Source organism: Hemiscyllium ocellatum, chromosome 7 (assembly GCF_020745735.1).
Source record: "Hemiscyllium ocellatum isolate sHemOce1 chromosome 7, sHemOce1.pat.X.cur, whole genome shotgun sequence".
In the NCBI taxonomy this organism is placed as follows: Eukaryota; Metazoa; Chordata; class Chondrichthyes; order Orectolobiformes; family Hemiscylliidae; genus Hemiscyllium; species Hemiscyllium ocellatum.
The window spans coordinates 120196734-120214695 of record NC_083407.1 but is presented as its reverse complement, the minus strand read 5'-3'; positions in this window follow the sequence as shown (position 1 = coordinate 120214695).

Sequence of the window (17962 nt, the reverse complement as noted above, 5' to 3'; positions counted from 1 at the left end):
TGAGTGTGAGTGTGTGTGAGTGTGTGTGTGAGTGTGTGTGAGTGTGTGCGTGAGTGTGTGTGTGTGAGTTTGTGTGTGTGAGTGTGGATGTGTGAGTGTGTGAGAGTGTGTGTGTGTGAGAGTGTGAGTGTAAGTGTGTGTGTGTGTGTGAATTTGCGTGTGTGTGTGAGTGTGTTTGTGTTTGAGTGTGTGTCTGAGTCTGTGTGTGTGAGTGTGTGCGGGCGTGTGTGTGTGATTGCATGTGTATGTGAGTGTGTGCGCACGTGTGTGAGTGCATGCGAGTGTGTGGGGGTGTGACACTGCGTGTGTGTGTGTGAGTGTGTGTGTGTGTGTGTGTCTGTGAGTGTGAATGTGTTTGTGTGAGTGTGTGTGTGTGAGTGTGAGTGTGTGTGAGTGTCTGTGTGAGTGTGAGAGTGAGTGTGTGAGTGTGTGTGAGTGTGTGTGTGTGTGTGTGCGCGAGTGTGTGTGTGAGTGTGTGTGTATGTGTTTGTGTGAGTGTGTGTGTGAGAGTATGTGTGAGTGTATGTGTGTGAGTATGTGTGTGAGTGTGTGTGAGTTTGTGTGAGTGTGTGTGTGTGGGTGTGTGTGTGAGAGAGAGTGTGTGTGTGTATGTGTTTGTGTGTGTGTGTGCGTGAGTGTGTGTCTGTGAGGGTGTGTGTGTGTATGAGTGCGTGTGTGAGCGTATGTGAGTGTTGGTGTGTGAGCGTGTGTGAGTGTGTGTGTGAGTGTCTGTGTGTGTGAGAGTGTGTGAGTGTATGTGTGAGTGTGTGTGTGAGTGTGTGTGTGAGTGTGTGTGAGTGTGTGAGTATGTGTGAGAGTGTGTGTGAGTGTGTGTGCGTGTGTGAGTGGGAATGTGTGTGTGTAAGTGTGTGTGTGAGTGTGAATGTGTTTGTGTGAGTGTGCATGTGTGTGAGTGAGTGTGTGTGCGTGTGTGAGTGTGTGTAAGTGTGTGTGCGTGAGTGTGAATGTGTTTGTGTGAGTGTGTGTGAGTGTGAGTGTGCGTGTGAGTGTGTGTGTGTGTGAGTATGTGTGTGTGTGTGAGTGTGAGTGTGTGTGAGTGTGTGTGTGTGAGTGTGCGCGTGTGTGTGTGAGTGCGTCTGTGTGTGAGTGTGTGTGTGTGAGTGTGAGTGTGTGTGTGAGTGTGAGTGTGTGTGAGAGTGTGTGTGTGTGAGTGTGCGCGTGTGTGTGTGAGTGCGTCTGTGTGTGAGTGTGTGTGTGTGGGTGTGAGTGTGAGTGTGTGTGAGTGTGTGTGAGTGTGTGTGTGAGTGTGTGTGAGTGTGTGTGTGTGAGTGTGTGTGGGTGGGTGGGTGTGAATGTGTGAGTGTGTGTGTGCGAATGTGTGTGAGTGTGAGTGTGTGTGTGAGTATGTGTGTGCGAGAATATGTGAGTGTGAGTGTGCGTGTGAGTGTGTGTGTGTGAGTTTGAGTGTGCATGTGTGAGGGTGAGAGTGTGTGTGAGTTTGTGTGTGTCAGTGTGTGGGAGTGTGTGTGAGAGTGTGCATGTGAATGTGTGTGTGTATGAGTGTGTGTGTTTGTGTGAGTGTGTGTGTGTGAGTGTGTGGGAGTGTGTGTGTGTGTAAGTGTGTGTGTGTTGTGAGTGTGTATGTGAGTGTGTGTGTGTGTCTGTGTGAGTGTGTGAGTGTGTGTGTGAGTGTGCGTGTGTCAGAGAGTGTGTGTGTGTGAGTGTGTGCGAGTGTGCGAATGCGTGAGTGTGTGTGAGAATGTGCGTGTGAGTGTGTGTGCATCAGTGTGCGTGTGTGAGTATGAGCGTGTGTGAGTGTTTGTGTGAATGTGTGTGAGTGAGTGTGTAAGTGCGTGTGTGAGTTTGTGTGAGTGTGTGTGAGTGTGTGAGTCGTGAGTGTGTGTGTGAGAGTGTGCATGTGAATGTGTGCATAAGGGTGTCTCTGTGTGAGTGTGTGTGTGAGTGTGCATGTGTGAGTGTGCGTGTGTGTGTGTGAGTTGTGTGTGAGTGAGAGTGTGTGTGAGTGTGAGTGTGTGTGTGTGAGTGTGTGTGCATGAGTGTGTGTGTGGGAGTGAGCCTGTGTGAGTGAGTGTGTGCGTGAGATTGTGTGCGAGTGTGTGTGAGTGAGAGTGTGCGTGTGAGTGTGTATGTGCATGAGTGTGTGTGTGAGAGTGTGTCTGTGTGAGTGTGCCTGTGTGAGTGAGTGTGTGTGAGAGTGAGTTTGTGTTTGTGAGTGTGTGTGAGTGTGGGTGTGTGAGTGTGTGTGAGTGTGTGTGTGAGTGTGGGTGCGTGAGCGTGTATGTGAGAGTTTGTGTGTGTGAGTTTGTGTGTGTGAGTGTGTGTGTGTGAGTGTGTGTGAGTGTGTGCATGAGTGTGTGAGTGTGTGTGTGTGAGGGTGTGTGTAAGTGTGTGTGTGAGACTGTGTGTGTGTGAGTGTGAGTGTGTGTGTGTGTGTGAATTTGTGTGGGTGTGTGTGTGTGTTTGAGTGTGTGTGTGAGTCTATGTGTGTGAGGGTGTGCGTGTGAGTGTGTGATTGCATGTGTGTGCGCGTGTGAGTGAGTGCATGCGAGTGTGTGGGTGTGTGAGAGTGTGTGTGTGTGTAAGTGTGTGTGTGAGTGTGTATATGTTTGTGTGAGTGTGTGTGTTAGTGTGAGTGTGTGAGTGTATGTGTGTGAGTGTGTGTGAGTGTGTGTGTGTGACTGTGTGTGTGAGTGTTGGTGTGTGAGTGTGTGTGTGAGTATGTGTGAGTATGTGTGAGAGCGTGTGTGTGTGTGTGTGTGTCTGTGTGTTTGTGTGTGTGAGTGTGTTGTGAGTGTGTGTGTGACTGTGTGTGTGAGTGTTGGTGTGTGAGTGTGTGTGTGAGTGTCTGTGTATGTGAGCGTGTGTGAGTGTATGTGTGTGTGAGTGTGTTGTGAGTGTGTGTGTGAGTGTGTGTGAGTGTGCATGTGTGAGAGCGTGTGTGTGTGGGTGTGTGTGTCTGTGTATGTGAGCGTGTGTGAGTGTATGTGTGTGTGAGTGTGTTGTGAGTGTGTGTGTGAGTGTGTTGTGAGTGTGTGTGTGAGTGTGTGAGTGCGTGTGGGTGTGTTTGTGTGTGAGTGCGTGTGTGTGTGAGTGTGTCTGAGTGTGTGTGTGTGTGTGTGTGTGAATGTGTGTGTGTGTGTGAGAGTGTGTGTGTGAGTGTGTGCGTGTGTGCGTGCGTGCGTGCGTGTGTGTGTGTGTGAGATTGCATGTGTGAATGTGTGTGCGCGTATGTGAGTGCATGCGAGTGTGTGTGTGTGTGTATGTGTTTGTGTGAGTGTGTGTGTGTGAGTGTGAGTGTGTGTGAGTGTGTGTGTGAGTGTGTGTGAGTGTGTGCGTGAGTGTGTGTGTGTGTGAGTTTGTGTGTGTGAGTGTGGATGTGTGAGTGTGTGAGAGTGTGTGTGTGTGAGAGTGTGAGTGTAAGTGTGTGTGTGTGTGTGAATTTGCGTGTGTGTGTGAGTGTGTTTGTGTTTGAGTGTGTGTCTGAGTCTGTGTGTGTGAGTGTGTGCGGGCGTGTGTGTGTGATTGCATGTGTATGTGAGTGTGTGCGCACGTGTGTGAGTGCATGCGAGTGTGTGGGGGTGTGACACTGCGTGTGTGTGTGTGAGTGTGTGTGTGTGTGTGTCTGTGAGTGTGAATGTGTTTGTGTGAGTGTGTGTGTGTGAGTGTGAGTGTGTGTGAGTGTCTGTGTGAGTGTGAGAGTGAGTGTGTGAGTGTGTGTGAGTGTGTGTGTGCGCGAGTGTGTGTGTGAGTGTGTGTGTATGTGTTTGTGTGAGTGTGTGTGTGAGAGTATGTGTGAGTGTATGTGTGTGAGTATGTGTGTGAGTGTGTGTGAGTTTGTGTGAGTGTGTGTGTGTGGGTGTGTGTGTGAGAGAGAGTGTGTGTGTGTATGTGTTTGTGTGTGTGTGTGTGCGTGAGTGTGTGTCTGTGAGGGTGTGTGTGTGTATGAGTGCGTGTGTGAGCGTATGTGAGTGTTGGTGTGTGAGCGTGTGTGAGTGTGTGTGTGAGTGTCTGTGTGTGTGAGAGTGTGTGAGTGTATGTGTGAGTGTGTGTGTGAGTGTGTGTGTGTGTGTGAGTGTGTGTGAGTGTGTGAGTATGTGTGAGAGTGTGTGTGAGTGTGTGTGCGTGTGTGAGTGGGAATGTGTGTGTGTAAGTGTGTGTGTGAGTGTGAATGTGTTTGTGTGAGTGTGCATGTGTGTGAGTGAGTGTGTGTGTGCGTGTGTGAGTGTGTGTAAGTGTGTGTGCGTGAGTGTGAATGTGTTTGTGTGAGTGTGTGTGAGTGTGAGTGTGCGTGTGAGTGTGTGTGTGTGTGAGTATGTGTGTGTGTGTGAGTGTGCGTGTGTGAGTGTGAGTGTGTGTGTGAGTGTGTGTGTGAGTGTGAGTGTGTGTGAGTGTGTGTGTGTGTGAGTGTGCGCGTGTGTGTGTGAGTGCGTCTGTGTGTGAGTGTGTGTGTGTGAGGGTGTGAGTGTGAGTGTGTGTGAGTGTGTGTGAGTGTGTGTGTGAGTGTGTGTGAGTGTGTGTGTGTGAGTGTGTGTGGGTGGGTGGGTGTGAATGTGTGAGTGTGTGTGTGCGAATGTGTGTGAGTGTGAGTGTGTGTGTGAGTATGTGTGTGCGAGAATATGTGAGTGTGAGTGTGCGTGTGAGTGTGTGTGTGTGAGTTTGAGTGTGCATGTGTGAGGGTGAGAGTGTGTGTGAGTTTGTGTGTGTCAGTGTGTGGGAGTGTGTGTGAGAGTGTGCATGTGAATGTGTGTGTGTATGAGTGTGTGTGTTTGTGTGAGTGTGTGTGTGTGAGTGTGTGGGAGTGTGTGTGTGTGTAAGTGTGTGTGTGTTGTGAGTGTGTATGTGAGTGTGTGTGTGTGTGAGTGTGTGAGTGTGTGTGTGAGTGTGCGTGTGTCAGAGAGTGTGTGTGTGTGAGTGTGTGCGAGTGTGCGAATGCGTGAGTGTGTGTGAGAATGTGCGTGTGAGTGTGTGTGCATCAGTGTGCGTGTGTGAGTATGAGCGTGTGTGAGTGTTTGTGTGAATGTGTGTGAGTGAGTGTGTAAGTGCGTGTGTGAGTTTGTGCGAGTGTGTGTGAGTGTGTGAGTCGTGAGTGTGTGTGTGAGAGTGTGCATGTGAATGTGTGCATAAGGGTGTCTCTGTGTGAGTGTGTGTGTGAGTGTGCATGTGTGAGTGTGCGTGTGTGTGTGTGAGTTGTGTGTGAGTGAGAGTGTGTGTGAGTGTGAGTGTGTGTGTGTGAGTGTGTGTGCATGAGTGTGTGTGTGGGAGTGAGCCTGTGTGAGTGAGTGTGTGCGTGAGATTGTGTGCGAGTGTGTGTGAGTGAGAGTGTGCGTGTGAGTGTGTATGTGCATGAGTGTGTGTGTGAGAGTGTGTCTGTGTGAGTGTGCCTGTGTGAGTGAGTGTGTGTGAGAGTGAGTTTGTGTTTGTGAGTGTGTGTGAGTGTGGGTGTGTGAGTGTGTGTGAGTGTGTGTGTGAGTGTGGGTGCGTGAGCGTGTATGTGAGAGTTTGTGTGTGTGAGTTTGTGTGTGTGAGTGTGTGTGTGTGAGTGTGTGTGAGTGTGTGCATGAGTGTGTGAGTGTGTGTGTGTGAGGGTGTGTGTAAGTGTGTGTGTGAGACTGTGTGTGTGTGAGTGTGAGTGTGTGTGTGTGTGAATTTGTGTGGGTGTGTGTGTGTGTTTGAGTGTGTGTGTGAGTCTATGTGTGTGAGGGTGTGCGTGTGAGTGTGTGATTGCATGTGTGTGCGCGTGTGAGTGAGTGCATGCGAGTGTGTGGGTGTGTGAGAGTGTGTGTGTGTGTAAGTGTGTGTGTGAGTGTGTATATGTTTGTGTGAGTGTGTGTGTTAGTGTGAGTGTGTGAGTGTATGTGTGTGAGTGTGTGTGAGTGTATGTGTGTGAGTGTGTGGGTGTGTGTGTGTGAGTGTGTGTGTGTGACTGTGTGTGTGAGTGTTGGTGTGTGAGTGTGTGTGTGAGTGTCTGTGTATGTGAGCGTGTGTGAGTGTGTTGTGAGTGTGTGTGGGTGTGTGTGTGTCTGTGTGTTTGTGTGTGTGAGTGTGTGTGTGAGTGTGTGACTGTGTGCGTGAGTGTGTGAGTGTGTGTGTGTGAATGTGCGTGTGGGTGTGTGAGTGTGTGGGTGTGGGTGTGAGTGTGTGTGTGAGTGTGTGTGTGTGAGTGTGTGTGCATGAGTGTGTGTGTGAGAGTGTGTCTGTGTGAGTGAGCCTGTGTGAGTGAGTGTGTGTGTGAGATTGTGTGCGAGTGTGTGTGAGTGAGAGTGTGCGTGTGAGTGTGTATGTGCATGAGTGTGTGTGTGAGAGTGTGTCTGTGTGAGTGTGCCTGTGTGAGTGTCTGTGTGTGTGAGTGAGTTTGTGTTTGTGAGTGTGTGTGAGTGTGGGTGTGTGAGTGTGTGTGAGTGTGTGTGCGAGTGTGGGTGTGTGAGCGTGTATGTGAGAGTTTGTGTGTGTGAGTGTGTGTGAGTGTGTGCATGAGTGTGTGAGTGTGTGTGTGTGTGAGGGTGTGTGTAAGTGTGTGTGTGAGACTGTGTGTGTGTGAGTGTGAGTGTGTGTGTGTGTGAATTTGTGTGAGTGTGTGTGTGTGTTTGAGTGTGTGTGTGAGTCTATGTGTGTGAGGGTGTGCGTGTGAGTGTGTGATTGCATGTGTGTGCGCGTGTGAGTGAGTGCATGCGAGTGTGTGGGTGTGTGAGAGTGTGTGTGTGTAAGTGTGTGTGTGAGTGTGTATATGTTTGTGTGAGTGTTTGTGTTAGTGTGAGTGTGTGAGTGTATGTGAGTGTGTGTGAGTGTATGTGTGTGAGTGTGTGTGTGTGTGTGTGTGACTGTGTGTGTGAGTGTTGGTGTGTGAGTGTGTGTGTGAGTGTCTGTGTATGTGAGCGTGTGTGAGTGTATGTGTGTGTGAGTATGTTGTGAGTGTGTGTGTAAGTGCGTTGTGAGTGTGTGTGTGTGAGTGTGTGTGAGTGTGTGAGTATGTGTGAGAGCGTGTGGGTGTGTGTGTGTCTGTGTGTTTGTGTGTGTGAGTGTGTGTGTGAGTGTGTGAGTGTGTGTGAGTGTGTGTGTGTGGGTGTGTGTGTGAGAGAGTGTGTGTGTGTATGTGTTTGTGTGTGTGCGTGAGTGTGTGTCTGTGAGGGTGTGTGTGTGTGTATGAGTGTGTGTGTGAGTGTATGTGAGTGTTGGTGTGTGAGCATGTGTGAGTGTGTGTTTGAGTGTCTGTGTGTGAGCGTGTGTGTGAGTGTGTGTGAGTGTGTGAGTATGTGTGAGAGTGTGTGTGAGTGTGTGTGCGTGTGTGAGTGGGAATGCGTGTGTGTAAGTGTGTGTGTGAGTGTGAATGTGTTTGTGTGAGTGTGCATGTGTGTGAGTGAGTGTGTGTGTGTGTGCGTGTGTGAGTGTGTGTAAGTGTGTGTGCGTGAGTGTGAATGTGTTTGTGTGAGTGTGTGTGAGTGTGAGTGTGTGTGTGAGTGTGTGTGTGTGTGAGTGTGTGTGTGTGTGTGAGTGTGCGTGTGTGAGTGTGTGTGTGTGTAGTGTGAGTGTGTGTGTGAGTGTGAGTGTGTGTGTGTGATTGTGTGAGAGTGTGTGTGTGTGTGTGGGTGGGTGTGAATGTGTGAGTGTGTGTGCGCGAATGTGTGTGAGTGTGAGTGTGTGTGTGAATATGTGTGTGCGAGAATATGTGAGTGTGAGTGTGTGTGTGAGTGTGTGTGTGAGTTTGAGTGTGCATGTGAGAGTGTGTGTGAGTTTGTGTGTGTCAGTGTGTGGGAGTGTGTGTGAGAGTGTGCATGTGAATGTGTGTGTGTATGAGTGTGTGTGTTTGTGTGAGTGTGTGTGAATGTGTGTGTGTGAGTGTGTGGGAGTGTGTGTGTGTGTAAGTGTGTGTGTGTTGTGAGTGTGTATGTCAGTGTGTGTGTGTGTCTGTGTGAGTGTGTGAGTGTGTGTGTGAGTGTGCGTGTGTCAGAGAGTGTGTGTGTGTGAGTGTGTGCGAGTGTGTGAGTGCGTGAGTGCGTGTGAGAATGTGTGTGTGAGTGTGTGTGCATCAGTGTGCGTGTGTGAGTATGAGCGTGTGTGAGTGTTTGTGTGAATGTGTGTGAGTGAGTGTGTAAGTGCGTGTGTGAGTTTGTGCGAGTGTGTGTGAGAGTGTGAGTCGTGAGTGTGTGTGTGAGAGTGTGCATGTGAATGTGTGCATAAGGGTGTCTCTGTGTGATTGTGTGTGTGAGTGTGCATGTGTGAGTGTGCGTGTGTGTGTGTGAGTTGTGTGTGTGAGTGAGTGTGTGTGTGTGAGTGTGTGAGTGTGTGTGTGAGTGTGTGTGCATGAGTGTGTGTGTGAGAGTGTGTCTGTGTGAGTGAGCCTGTGTGAGTGAGTGTGTGTGTGAGATTGTGTGCGAGTGTGTGTGAGTGAGAGTGTGCGTGTGAGTGTGTATGTGCATGAGTGTGTGTGAGAGAGTGTGTCTGTGTGAGTGTGCCTGTGTGAGTGAGTGTGTGTGTGAGTGAGTTTGTGTTTGTGAGTGTGTGTGAGTGTGGGTGTGTGAGTGTGTGTGAGTGTGTGTGTGAGTGTGGGTGTGTGAGCGTGTATGTGAGAGTTTGTGTGTGTGAGTTTGTGTGTGTGAGTGTGTGTGTGTGAGTGTGTGTGAGTGTGTGCATGAGTGTGTGAGTGTGTGTGTGTGAGTGTGTGAGTGTGTGTGTGAATTTGTGTGAGTGTGTGTGTGTTTGAGTGTGTGTGTGAGTCTATGTGTGTGAGGGTGTGCGTGTGAGTGTGTGATTGCATGTGTGTGCGCGTGTGAGTGAGTGCATGCGAGTGTGTGGGTGTGTGAGAGTGTGTGTGTGTGTAAGTGTGTGTGTGAGTGTGTATATGTTTGTGTGAGTGTGTGTGTTAGTGTGAGTGTGTGAGTGTATGTGAGTGAGTGTGTGTGAGTGTATGTGTGTGAGTGTGTGGGTGTGTGTGTGAGTGTGTGTGTGTGTGACTGTGTGTGTGAGTGTTGGTGTGTGAGTGTGTGTGTGAGTGTCGGTGTATGTGAGCGTGTGTGAGTGTGTTGTGAGTGTGTGTGTGAGTGCGTGAGTACGTGTGAGAGCGTGTGTGTGTGGGTGTGTGTGTGTCTGTGTGTTTGTGTGTGTGAGTGTGTGACTGTGTGTGAGTGTTGGTGTGTGAGTGTGTGTGTGAGTGTCTGTGTATGTGAGCGTGTGTGAGTGTATGTGTGTGTGAGTGTGTTGTGAGTGTGTGTGTGAGTGTGTTGTGAGTGTGTGTGTGAGTGTGTGTGAGTGTGTGAGTATGTGTGAGAGCGTGTGTGTGTGGGTGTGTGTGTGTGTCTGTGTGTTTGTGTGTGTGAGTGTGTGTGTGAGTGTGTGAGTGTGTGTGTGAGTGTGTGAGTGTGTGTGTGTGAATGTGCGTGTGGGTGTGTGAGTGTGTGTGTGTGGGTGTGAGTGTGTGAGTGTGTGTGTGAGTGTGTGTGGGCGTGAGTGTGTGTGTGTGTGTGTGAGTGTGTGTGGGTGTGTTTGTGTGTGAGTGCGTGTGTGTGTGAGTGTGTCTGAGTGTGTGTGGGTGTGTGTGTGTGAATGTGTGTGTGTGTGTGAGAGTGTGAGTGTGAGTGTGTGTGAGTGTGTGTGTGAGTACGTGTGTGTGAGAGAGAGAGTGTGTATGTGTTTGTGTGTGTGTGGGTGTGTGTGTGAGTGTGTGTGTGTGACTGTGTGTGTGAGTGTTGGTGTGTGAGTGTGTGTGTGAGTGTCTGTGTATGTGAGCGTGTGTGAGTGTGTTGTGAGTGTGTGTGTGAGTATGTGTGAGAGCGTGTGTGTGTGGGTGTGTGTGTGTCTGTGTGTTTGTGTGTGTGTTTGAGTGTGTGACTGTGTGTGTGAGTGTTGGTGTGTGAGTGTGTGTGTGAGTGTCTGTGTATGTGAGCGTGTGTGAGTGTATGTGTGTGTGAGTGTGTTGTGAGTGTGTGTGTGAGTGTGTGTGAGTGTGTGAGTATGTGTGAGAGCGTGTGTGTGTGGGTGTGTGTGTCTGTGTGTTTGTGTGTGTGAGTGTGTGTGTGAGTGTGTGTGTGTGGGTGTGAGTGTGTGAGTGTGGGTGTGGGTGTGTGTGGGCGTGAGTGTGTGAGTGTGTGTGTGAGTGTGTTTGGGTGTGTTTGTGTGTGAGTGTGTGTGTGTGTGTGTGTGGGTGTGTTTGTGTGTGAGTGCATGTGTGTGTGAGTGTGTGTGTGTGAGTGTGTCTGAGTGTGTGTGGGTGTGTGTGTGTGAATGTGTGTGTGTGAGAGTGTGAGTGTGAGTGTGTGTGAGTGTGTGTGTGAGTACGTGTGTGTGAGAGAGAGAGTGTGTATGTGTTTGTGTGTGTGTGAGTGTGCGTGTGCGTGAGTGTGTGTGTGAGTTTGTGTGTGTGAGTGTGTCTGTGAGTGTTGGTGTGTGAGCGTGTGGGAGCGTGTGTGTGGGAGTGTGCGTGTGAGTGTGTGTGTGCATGAGTGTGTGTGTTTGAGAGTGTGTCTGTGTGAGTGAGTGTGTGTGTGCGTGTGTGTGAGTGTGTGTGTGAGTGTGCGTGTGAGTGTGTGTGCATCTGTGTGTGTGTGTGAGTATGAGTGTGTGTGAGTGTGTGTGTGAGTGTGTGTGAGTGTGTGAGTATGTGTGAGAGCGTGTGTGTGTGGGTGTGTGTGTGTCTGTGTGTTTGTGTGTGTGAGTGTGTGTGTGAGTGTGTGAGTGTGTGTGTGTGAATGTGCGTGTGGGTGTGTGAGCGTGTGTGTGTGGTTGTGAGTGTGTGAGTGTGGGTGTGAGTGTGTGTGGGCGTGAGTGTGTGAGTGTGAGTGTGAGTGTGTGTGGGTGTGTTTGTGTGTGAGTGCATGTGTGTGTGAGTGTGAGTGTGTCTGAGTGTGTGTGGGTGTGTGTGTGTGAATGTGTGTGTGTGTGTGAGAGTGTGAGTGTGAGTGTGTGTGAGTGTGTGTGTGAGTACGTGTGTGTGAGAGAGAGAGTGTGTATGTGTTTGTGTGTGTGTGAGTGTGCGTGTGCGTGAGTGTGTGTGTGAGTTTGTGTGTGTGTGTCTGTGAGTGTTGGTGTGTGAGCGTGTGTGAGCGTGTGTGTGGGAGTGTGCGTGTGAGTGTGTGTGTGCATGAGTGTGTGTGTTTGAGAGTGTGTCTGTGTGAGTGTGTCTGTGTGAGTGAGTGTGTGTGTGCGTGTGTGTGAGTGTGTGTGTGAGTGTGCGTGTGAGTGTGTGTGCATCTGTGTGTGTGTGAGTATGAGTGTGTGTGAGTGTTTGTGTGAATGTGTGTGAGTGAATGTGTCTGTGTGTGTGTGGGTGTGTGTGTGTGCGTGTGTGCGCGTGAGTGTGTGTAAGTGCGTGTGTGTGAGTTTGTGTGTGTGTGAGAGTGTGTGTGTGTTTGTGTGCGTGAATGTGTGTGAGTGAGTGTGTGTGTGAGTACGTGTGTGTGAGAGAGAGAGTGTGTATGTGTTTGTGTGTGTGTGAGTGTGCGTGTGCGTGAGTGTGTGTGTGAGTTTGTGTGTGTGAGTGTGTCTGTGAGTGTTGGTGTGTGAGCGTGTGTGAGCGTGTGTGTGAGTGTGTGTGTGCATGAGTGTGTGTGTTTGAGAGTGTGTCTGTGTGAGTGTGTCTGTGTGAGTGAGTGTGTGTGTGCGAGTGTGTGAGTGTGTGTGTGAGTGTGCGTGTGAGTGTGTGTGCATCTGTGTGTGTGTGAGTATGAGTGTGTGTGAGTGTTTGTGTGAATGTGTGTGAGTGAATGTGTCTGTGTGTGTGTGTGTGTGTGTGTGCGTGAGTGTGTGTAAGTGTGTGTGTGTGAGTTTGTGTGTGTGTGAGAGTGTGTGTGTGTTTGTGTGCGTGAATGTGTGTGAGTGAGTGTGTGTGTGAGTACGTGTGTGTGAGAGAGAGAGTGTGTATGTGTTTGTGTGTGTGTGTGAGTGTGCGTGTGCGTGAGTGTGTGTGAGTTTGTGTGTGTGAGTGTGTCTGTGAGTGTTGGTGTGTGAGCGTGTGTGAGCGTGTGTGTGGGAGTGTGCGTGTGAGTGTGTGTGTGCATGAGTGTGTGTGTTTGAGAGTGTGTCTGTGTGAGTGTGTCTGTGTGAGTGAGTGTGTGTGTGCGAGTGTGTGAGTGTGTGTGAGTGTGCATGTGAGTGTGTGTGCATCTGTGTGTGTGTGAGTATGAGTGTGTGTGAGCGTTTGTGTGAATGTGTGTGAGTGAACGTGTCTGTGCGTGTGTGTGTGCGTGTGTGCGCGTGAGTGTGTGTAAGTGCGTGTGTGTGAGTTTGTGTGTGTGTGAGAGCATATGTGTGTTTGTGTGCGTGAATGTGTGTGAGTGAGTGTGTGTGTGAGTATGCGTGTTTGTGAGTGTGTGTGTGAGTGAGTTTGTGTTTGTGAGTGTGTGTGAGTGTGTGTGAGTGAGTGGGTGTGTGTGTGTGAGTGGGTGTGAGTGTGTGCGTGAGTGTGTGAGTGTGTGTGTGTGAGTGTGTGTGAGTCTATGTGAGTTTGTGTGTGTGAGTGTGTGTGTGTGTGAGCGTGGGTGTGTGAGTGTGTGTGTGTGAGTTTGTGTGTGTGAGTGTGTGTGTGTGAGAGTGTGAGTGTGGGTGTGTGTGTGTGAATTTGTGTGTGTGTGTGATTGTGTATGTGTTTGAGTGTGTGTGTGATTCTGTGTGTGAGGGTGTGTGCGTGTGTGTGTGTGTGTGATTGCATGTGTGAGTGTGTGCGCGTGTGTGAGTGCATGCGAGTGTGTGGGTGTGTTAGAGTGTGTGTGTGTGTATGTGTTTGTGTGAGTGTGTGTGTGTGTGCATGTGTGTGTGTGTGCATGTGTGTGCGTGAGTGTGTGTAAGTGCGTGTGTGTGAGTTTGTGTGTGTGTGTGAGTGTGTGTGTGTTTGTGTGCGTGAATGTGTGTGAGTGAGTGTGTCTGTGTGAGTATGCGTGCTTGTGAGTGTGTGTGAGTGTGTGTGAGTGCGTGTGAGTGAGTGTGTGTGAGTGTGGGTGTGTGTGTGTGAGTGTATGTGAGTGTGTGCGTGAGTGTGTGAGTGTGTTTGTGTGAGTGTGTGTGAGTCTGTGTGAGTTTGTGTGTGTGGGTTTGTGTGTGTGAGTGTGTGTGTGAGAGTGTGTGTGTGAGATTCTGTGTGTGTGAGTGTGTGCGTGTGTGCGTGCGTGTGTGTGTGTGTGAGATTGCATGTGTGAATGTGTGTGCGCGTGTGTGAGTGCATGCGAGTGTGTGGGTGTGTTAGAGTGTGTGTGTGTGTGTGTATGTGTTTGTGTGAGTGTGGGTGTGTGAGTGTGAGTGTGTGTGAGTGTGTGTGTGAGTGTGTGTGAGTGTGTGCGTGAGTGTGTGAGTGTGTGTGTGTGTGTGAGTTTGTGTGTGTGAGTGTGGATGTGTGAGTGTGTGAGAGTGTGTGTGTGTGAGTGTGAGTGTAAGTGTGTGTGTGTGTGTGAAGTTGCGTGTGTGTGTGAGTGTGTTTGTGTTTGAGTGTGTGTCTGAGTCTGTGTGTGTGAGTGTGTGCGGGCGTGTGTGTGTGTGATTGCATGTGTATGTGAGTGTGTGCGCACGTGTGTGAGTGCATGCGAGTGTGTGGGTGTGTGACACTGCGTGTGTGTGTGTGAGTGTGTGTGTGTAAGTGTGTGTCTGTGAGTGTGAATGTGTTTGTGTGAGTGTGTGTGTGTGAGTGTGAGTGTGTGTGAGTGTCTGTGTGAGTGTGAGTGAGTGTGTGAGTGTGTGTGAGTGTGAGTGTGTGTGTGCGCGCGAGTGTGTGTGTGAGAGAGTGTGTGTGTGTATGTGTTTGTGTGAGTGTGTGTGAGAGTATGTGTGAGTGTATGTGTGTGAGTATATGTGTGAGTGTGTGTGAGTTTGTGTGAGTGTGTGTGTGTGGGTGTGTGTGTGAGAGAGAGTGTGTGTGTATGTGTTTGTGTGTGTGTGTGCGTGAGTGTGTGTCTGTGAGGGTGTGTGTGTGTATGAGTGTGTGTGTGAGTGTCTGTGTGTGTGAGAGTGTGTGAGTGTATGTGTGAGTGTGTGTGTGAGTGTGTGTGCGTGTGTGAGTGGGAATGTGTGTGTGTAAGTGTGTGTGTGTGAGTGTGAATGTGTTTGTGTGAGTGTGCATGTGAGTGAGTGTGTGTGTGTGCGTGTGTGAGTGTGTGTAAGTGTGTGTGCGTGAGTGTGAATGTGTTTGTGTGAGTGTGTGTGAGTGTGCGTGTGTGTATGTGTGTGTGAGTATGTGTGTGTGTGTGTGAGTGTGCGTGTGCGAGTGTGTGTGAGTGTGTGTGTGAGTGTGTGTGTGAGTGTGAGTGTGTGTGTGTGTGATTGTGTGAGAGTGTGTGTGTGTGAGTGTGCGCGTGTGTGTGTGAGTGCGTCTGTGTGTGAGTGTGTGTGTGTGAATGTGTGTGTGTGCGTGGGTGTGAGTGTGTGTGTGAGTGAGTGTGTGTGAGTGTGTGTGTGAGTGTGTGTGTGTGAGTGTGTGTGAGTGTGTGTGTGTGAGTGTGTGTGTGTGTGGGTGGGTGTGAATGTGTGAGTGTGTGTGTGCGAATGTGTGTGAGTGTGAGTGTGTGTGTGAGTATGTGTGTGCGAGAATATGTGAGTGTGAGTGTGAGTGTGTGTGTGAGTGTGTGTGTGTGAGTTTGAGTGTGCATGTGTGAGTGTGAGAGTGTGTGTGAGTTTGTGTGTGTCAGTGTGTGGGAGTGTGTGTGAGAGTGTGCATGTGAATGTGTGTATGTGTATGAGTGTGTGTGTTTGTGTGAGTGTGTGTGAGTGTGTGTGTGTGAGTGTGTGGGAGTGTGTGTGTGTGTAAGTGTGTGTGTGTTGTGAGTGTGTATGTGAGTGTGTGTGTGTCTGTGTGAGTGTGTGAGTGTGTGTGTGAGTGTGCGTGTGTCAGAGAGTGTGTGTGTGTGAGTGTGTGCGAGTGTGCGAGTGCGTGAGTGTGTGTGAGAATGTGCGTGAGTGTGTGTGCATCAGTGTGCGTGTGTGAGTATGAGCATGTGTGAGTGTTTGTGTGAATGTGTGTGAGTGAGTGTGTAAGTGCGTGTGTGAGTTTGTGCGAGTGTGTGTGAGAGTGTGAGTCGTGAGTGTGTGTGTGAGAGTGTGCATGTGAATGTGTGCATAAGGGTGTCTCTGTGTGAGTGTGTGTGTGAGTGTGCATGTGTGAGTGTGCGTGTGTGTGTGTGAGTTGTGTGTGTGAGTGTGTGTGTGTGTGTGTGTGAGTGTGTGTGCATGAGTGTGTGTGTGAGAGTGTGTCTGTGTGAGTGAGCCTGTGTGAGTGAGTGTGTGTGAGAGATTGTGTGCGAGTGTGTGTGAGTGTGAGTGTGCGTGTGAGTGTGTATGTGCATGAGTGTGTGTGTGAGAGTGTGTCTGTGTGAGTGTGCCTGTGTGAGTGAGTGTGTGTGTGAGTGAGTTTGTGTTTGTGAGTGTGTGTGAGTGTGGGTGTGTGAGTGTGTTGTGAGTGTGTGTGTGAGTGTGTGTGAGTGTGTGAGTGTGTGTGTGAGTGTGTGAGTGTGTGTGTGTGAGTGTGTGTGAGTCTATGTGAGTTTGTGTGTGTGTGTGTGTGTGTGTGTGAGCGTGTGTGTGAGGGTGTGTGTAAGTGTGTGTGTGAGACTGTGTGTGTGTGAGTGTGAGTGTGTGTGTGAATTTGTGTGAGTGTGTGTGTGTTTGAGTGTGTGTGTGAGTCTATGTGTGTGAGGGTGTGCGTGTGAGTGTGTGATTGCATGTGTGTGCGCGTGTGAGTGAGTGCATGCGAGTGTGTGGGTGTGTGAGAGTGTGTGTGTGTGTAAGTGTGTGTGTGAGTGTGTATATGTTTGTGTGAGTGTGTGTGTTAGTGTGAGTGTGTGAGTGTATGTGTGTGAGTGTGTGTGAGTGTGTGTGTGTGACTGTGTGTGTGAGTGTTGGTGTGTGAGTGTGTGTGTGAGTGTCTGTGTATGTGAGCGTGTGTGAGTGTGTTGTGAGTGTGTGTGTGAATATGTGTGAGAGCGTGTGTGTGTGTGTGTGTGTGTCTGTGTGTTTGTGTGTGTGAGTGTGTTGTGAGTGTGTGTGTGACTGTGTGTGTGAGTGTTGGTGTGTGAGTGTGTGTGTGAGTGTCTGTGTATGTGAGCGTGTGTGAGTGTATGTGTGTGTGAGTGTGTTGTGAGTGTGTGTGTGAGTGTGTTGTGAGTGTGTGTGTGAGTGTGTGTGAGTGTGCATGTGTGAGAGCGTGTGTGTGTGGGTGTGTGTGTCTGTGTATGTGAGCGTGTGTGAGTGTATGTGTGTGTGAGTGTGTTGTGAGTGTGTGTGTGAGTGTGTTGTGAGTGTGTGTGTGAGTGTGTGAGTGCGTGTGGGTGTGTTTGTGTGTGAGTGCGTGTGTGTGTGAGTGTGTCTGAGTGTGTGTGTGTGTGTGTGTGTGTGAATGTGTGTGTGTGTGTGTGAGAGTGTGAGTGTGAGTGTGTGTGAGTGTGTGTGTGAGTACGTGTGTGTGAGAGAGAGAGTGTGTATGTGTTTGTGTGTGTGTGGGTGTGTGTGTGAGTGGGTGTGTGTGACTGTGTGTGTGAGTGTTGGTGTGTGAGTGTGTGTGTGAGTGTCTGTGTATGTGAGCGTGTGTGAGTGTGTTGTGAGTGTGTGTGTGAGTATGTGTGAGAGCGTGTGTGTGTGGGTGTGTGTCTGTGTGTTTGTGTGTGTGAGTGTGTGTGTGAGTGTGTGACTGTGTGTGTGAGTGTTGGTGTGTGAGTGTGTGTGTGAGTGTCTGTGTATGTGAGCGTGTGTGAGTGTATGTGTGTGTGAGTGTGTTGTGAGTGTGTGTGTGAGTGTGTGTGAGTGTGTGAGTATGTGTGAGAGCGTGTGTGTGTGGGTGTGTGTGTGTCTGTGTGTTTGTGTGTGAGTGTGTGTGAGTGTGAGTGTGTGTGTGAGTGTGTGAGTGTGTGTGTGTGAATGTGCGTGTGGGTGTGTGAGTGTGTGTGTGTGTGGGTGTGAGTGTGTGAGTGTGGGTGTGAGTGTGTGTGGGTGTGAGTGTGTGAGTGTGTGTGTGTGTGTGTGATTGCATGTGTGAGTGTGTGTGCGCGTGTGTGAGTGCATGCGAGTGTGTGGTTGTGTTAGAGTGTGTGTGTATGTGTTTGTGCGAGTGTGAGTGTGTGTGAGTGTGTGTGTGAGTGTGTGCTTGAGTGTGTGAGTGTGTGCGTGTGTGTGTGTGTGTTTGTGTGTGTGAGTGTGGGTGTGTGAGTGTGTGAATGTGTGTGTAAATTTGTGCGTGTGAGTATGTGTGTGAGTGTGTGTGTGTAAGTGTGTGTGTGAGTGTGAATGTGTTTGTGTGAGTGTGTGTGTGTGAGTGTGAGTGTGTGAGTGTGTGTGTGTGAGCGTGAGTGTGAGAGTGAGTGTGTGTGTATGTGCGCACGAGTGCGTGTGTGAGAGTGTGTGTGTGTGCATGTGTTTGTGTGAGTGTGTGTGTGTGAGAGTGTGTGTGAGTATGTGTTAGTGTGTGTGTGTTGGTGTGTGTGTGTGAGAGAGATTGTGTGTGTGTATGTGTTTGTGCGTGAGTGTGAGTGTGTGAGGGTGTGTGTATGAGTGTGAGTGTGTGTGTGTGAGTGTCTGTGTGTGTGAGCGTGTGTGAGTGTGTGTGCGAGTGTGTGTGAGTGTGTGGGTATGTGTGAGAGTGTGTGTGTGAGTGTGTGTGCATGAGTGAGTGGGAATGTGTATGTGTAAGTGTGTGTGAGTGTGAATGTGTTTGTGTGAGTGTGTGTGTGTGAGTGTGACTGTGTGTGTGTAAGAATGTGTGCATGAGTGTGAATGTGTTTGTGTGAGTGTGTGTGTGAGTGTGAGTATGTGTGTGAGTGAGTGTGTGTGTGAGTTTGTGTGGGTGTGAGTGTGTGTATATGTGAGTGTGTGTGTGTGAGTATGTGTGTGTGTGTATGTGTGTGAGTGTGTGAGTGTGCGTGTGTGAGTGTGTGCGTGAGTGTGTGTGTATGTGTGAGTGTGTGTGTGAATGTGCATGTGTGTGTGAATGTGTGTGTGAGTGTGTGTGGGTGTGAGTGCGTGTAGGTGTGAGTGTGTGTGTGTGAGTGCGTGTGGGTGTGAGTGTGTGAGTGTGTGTGTG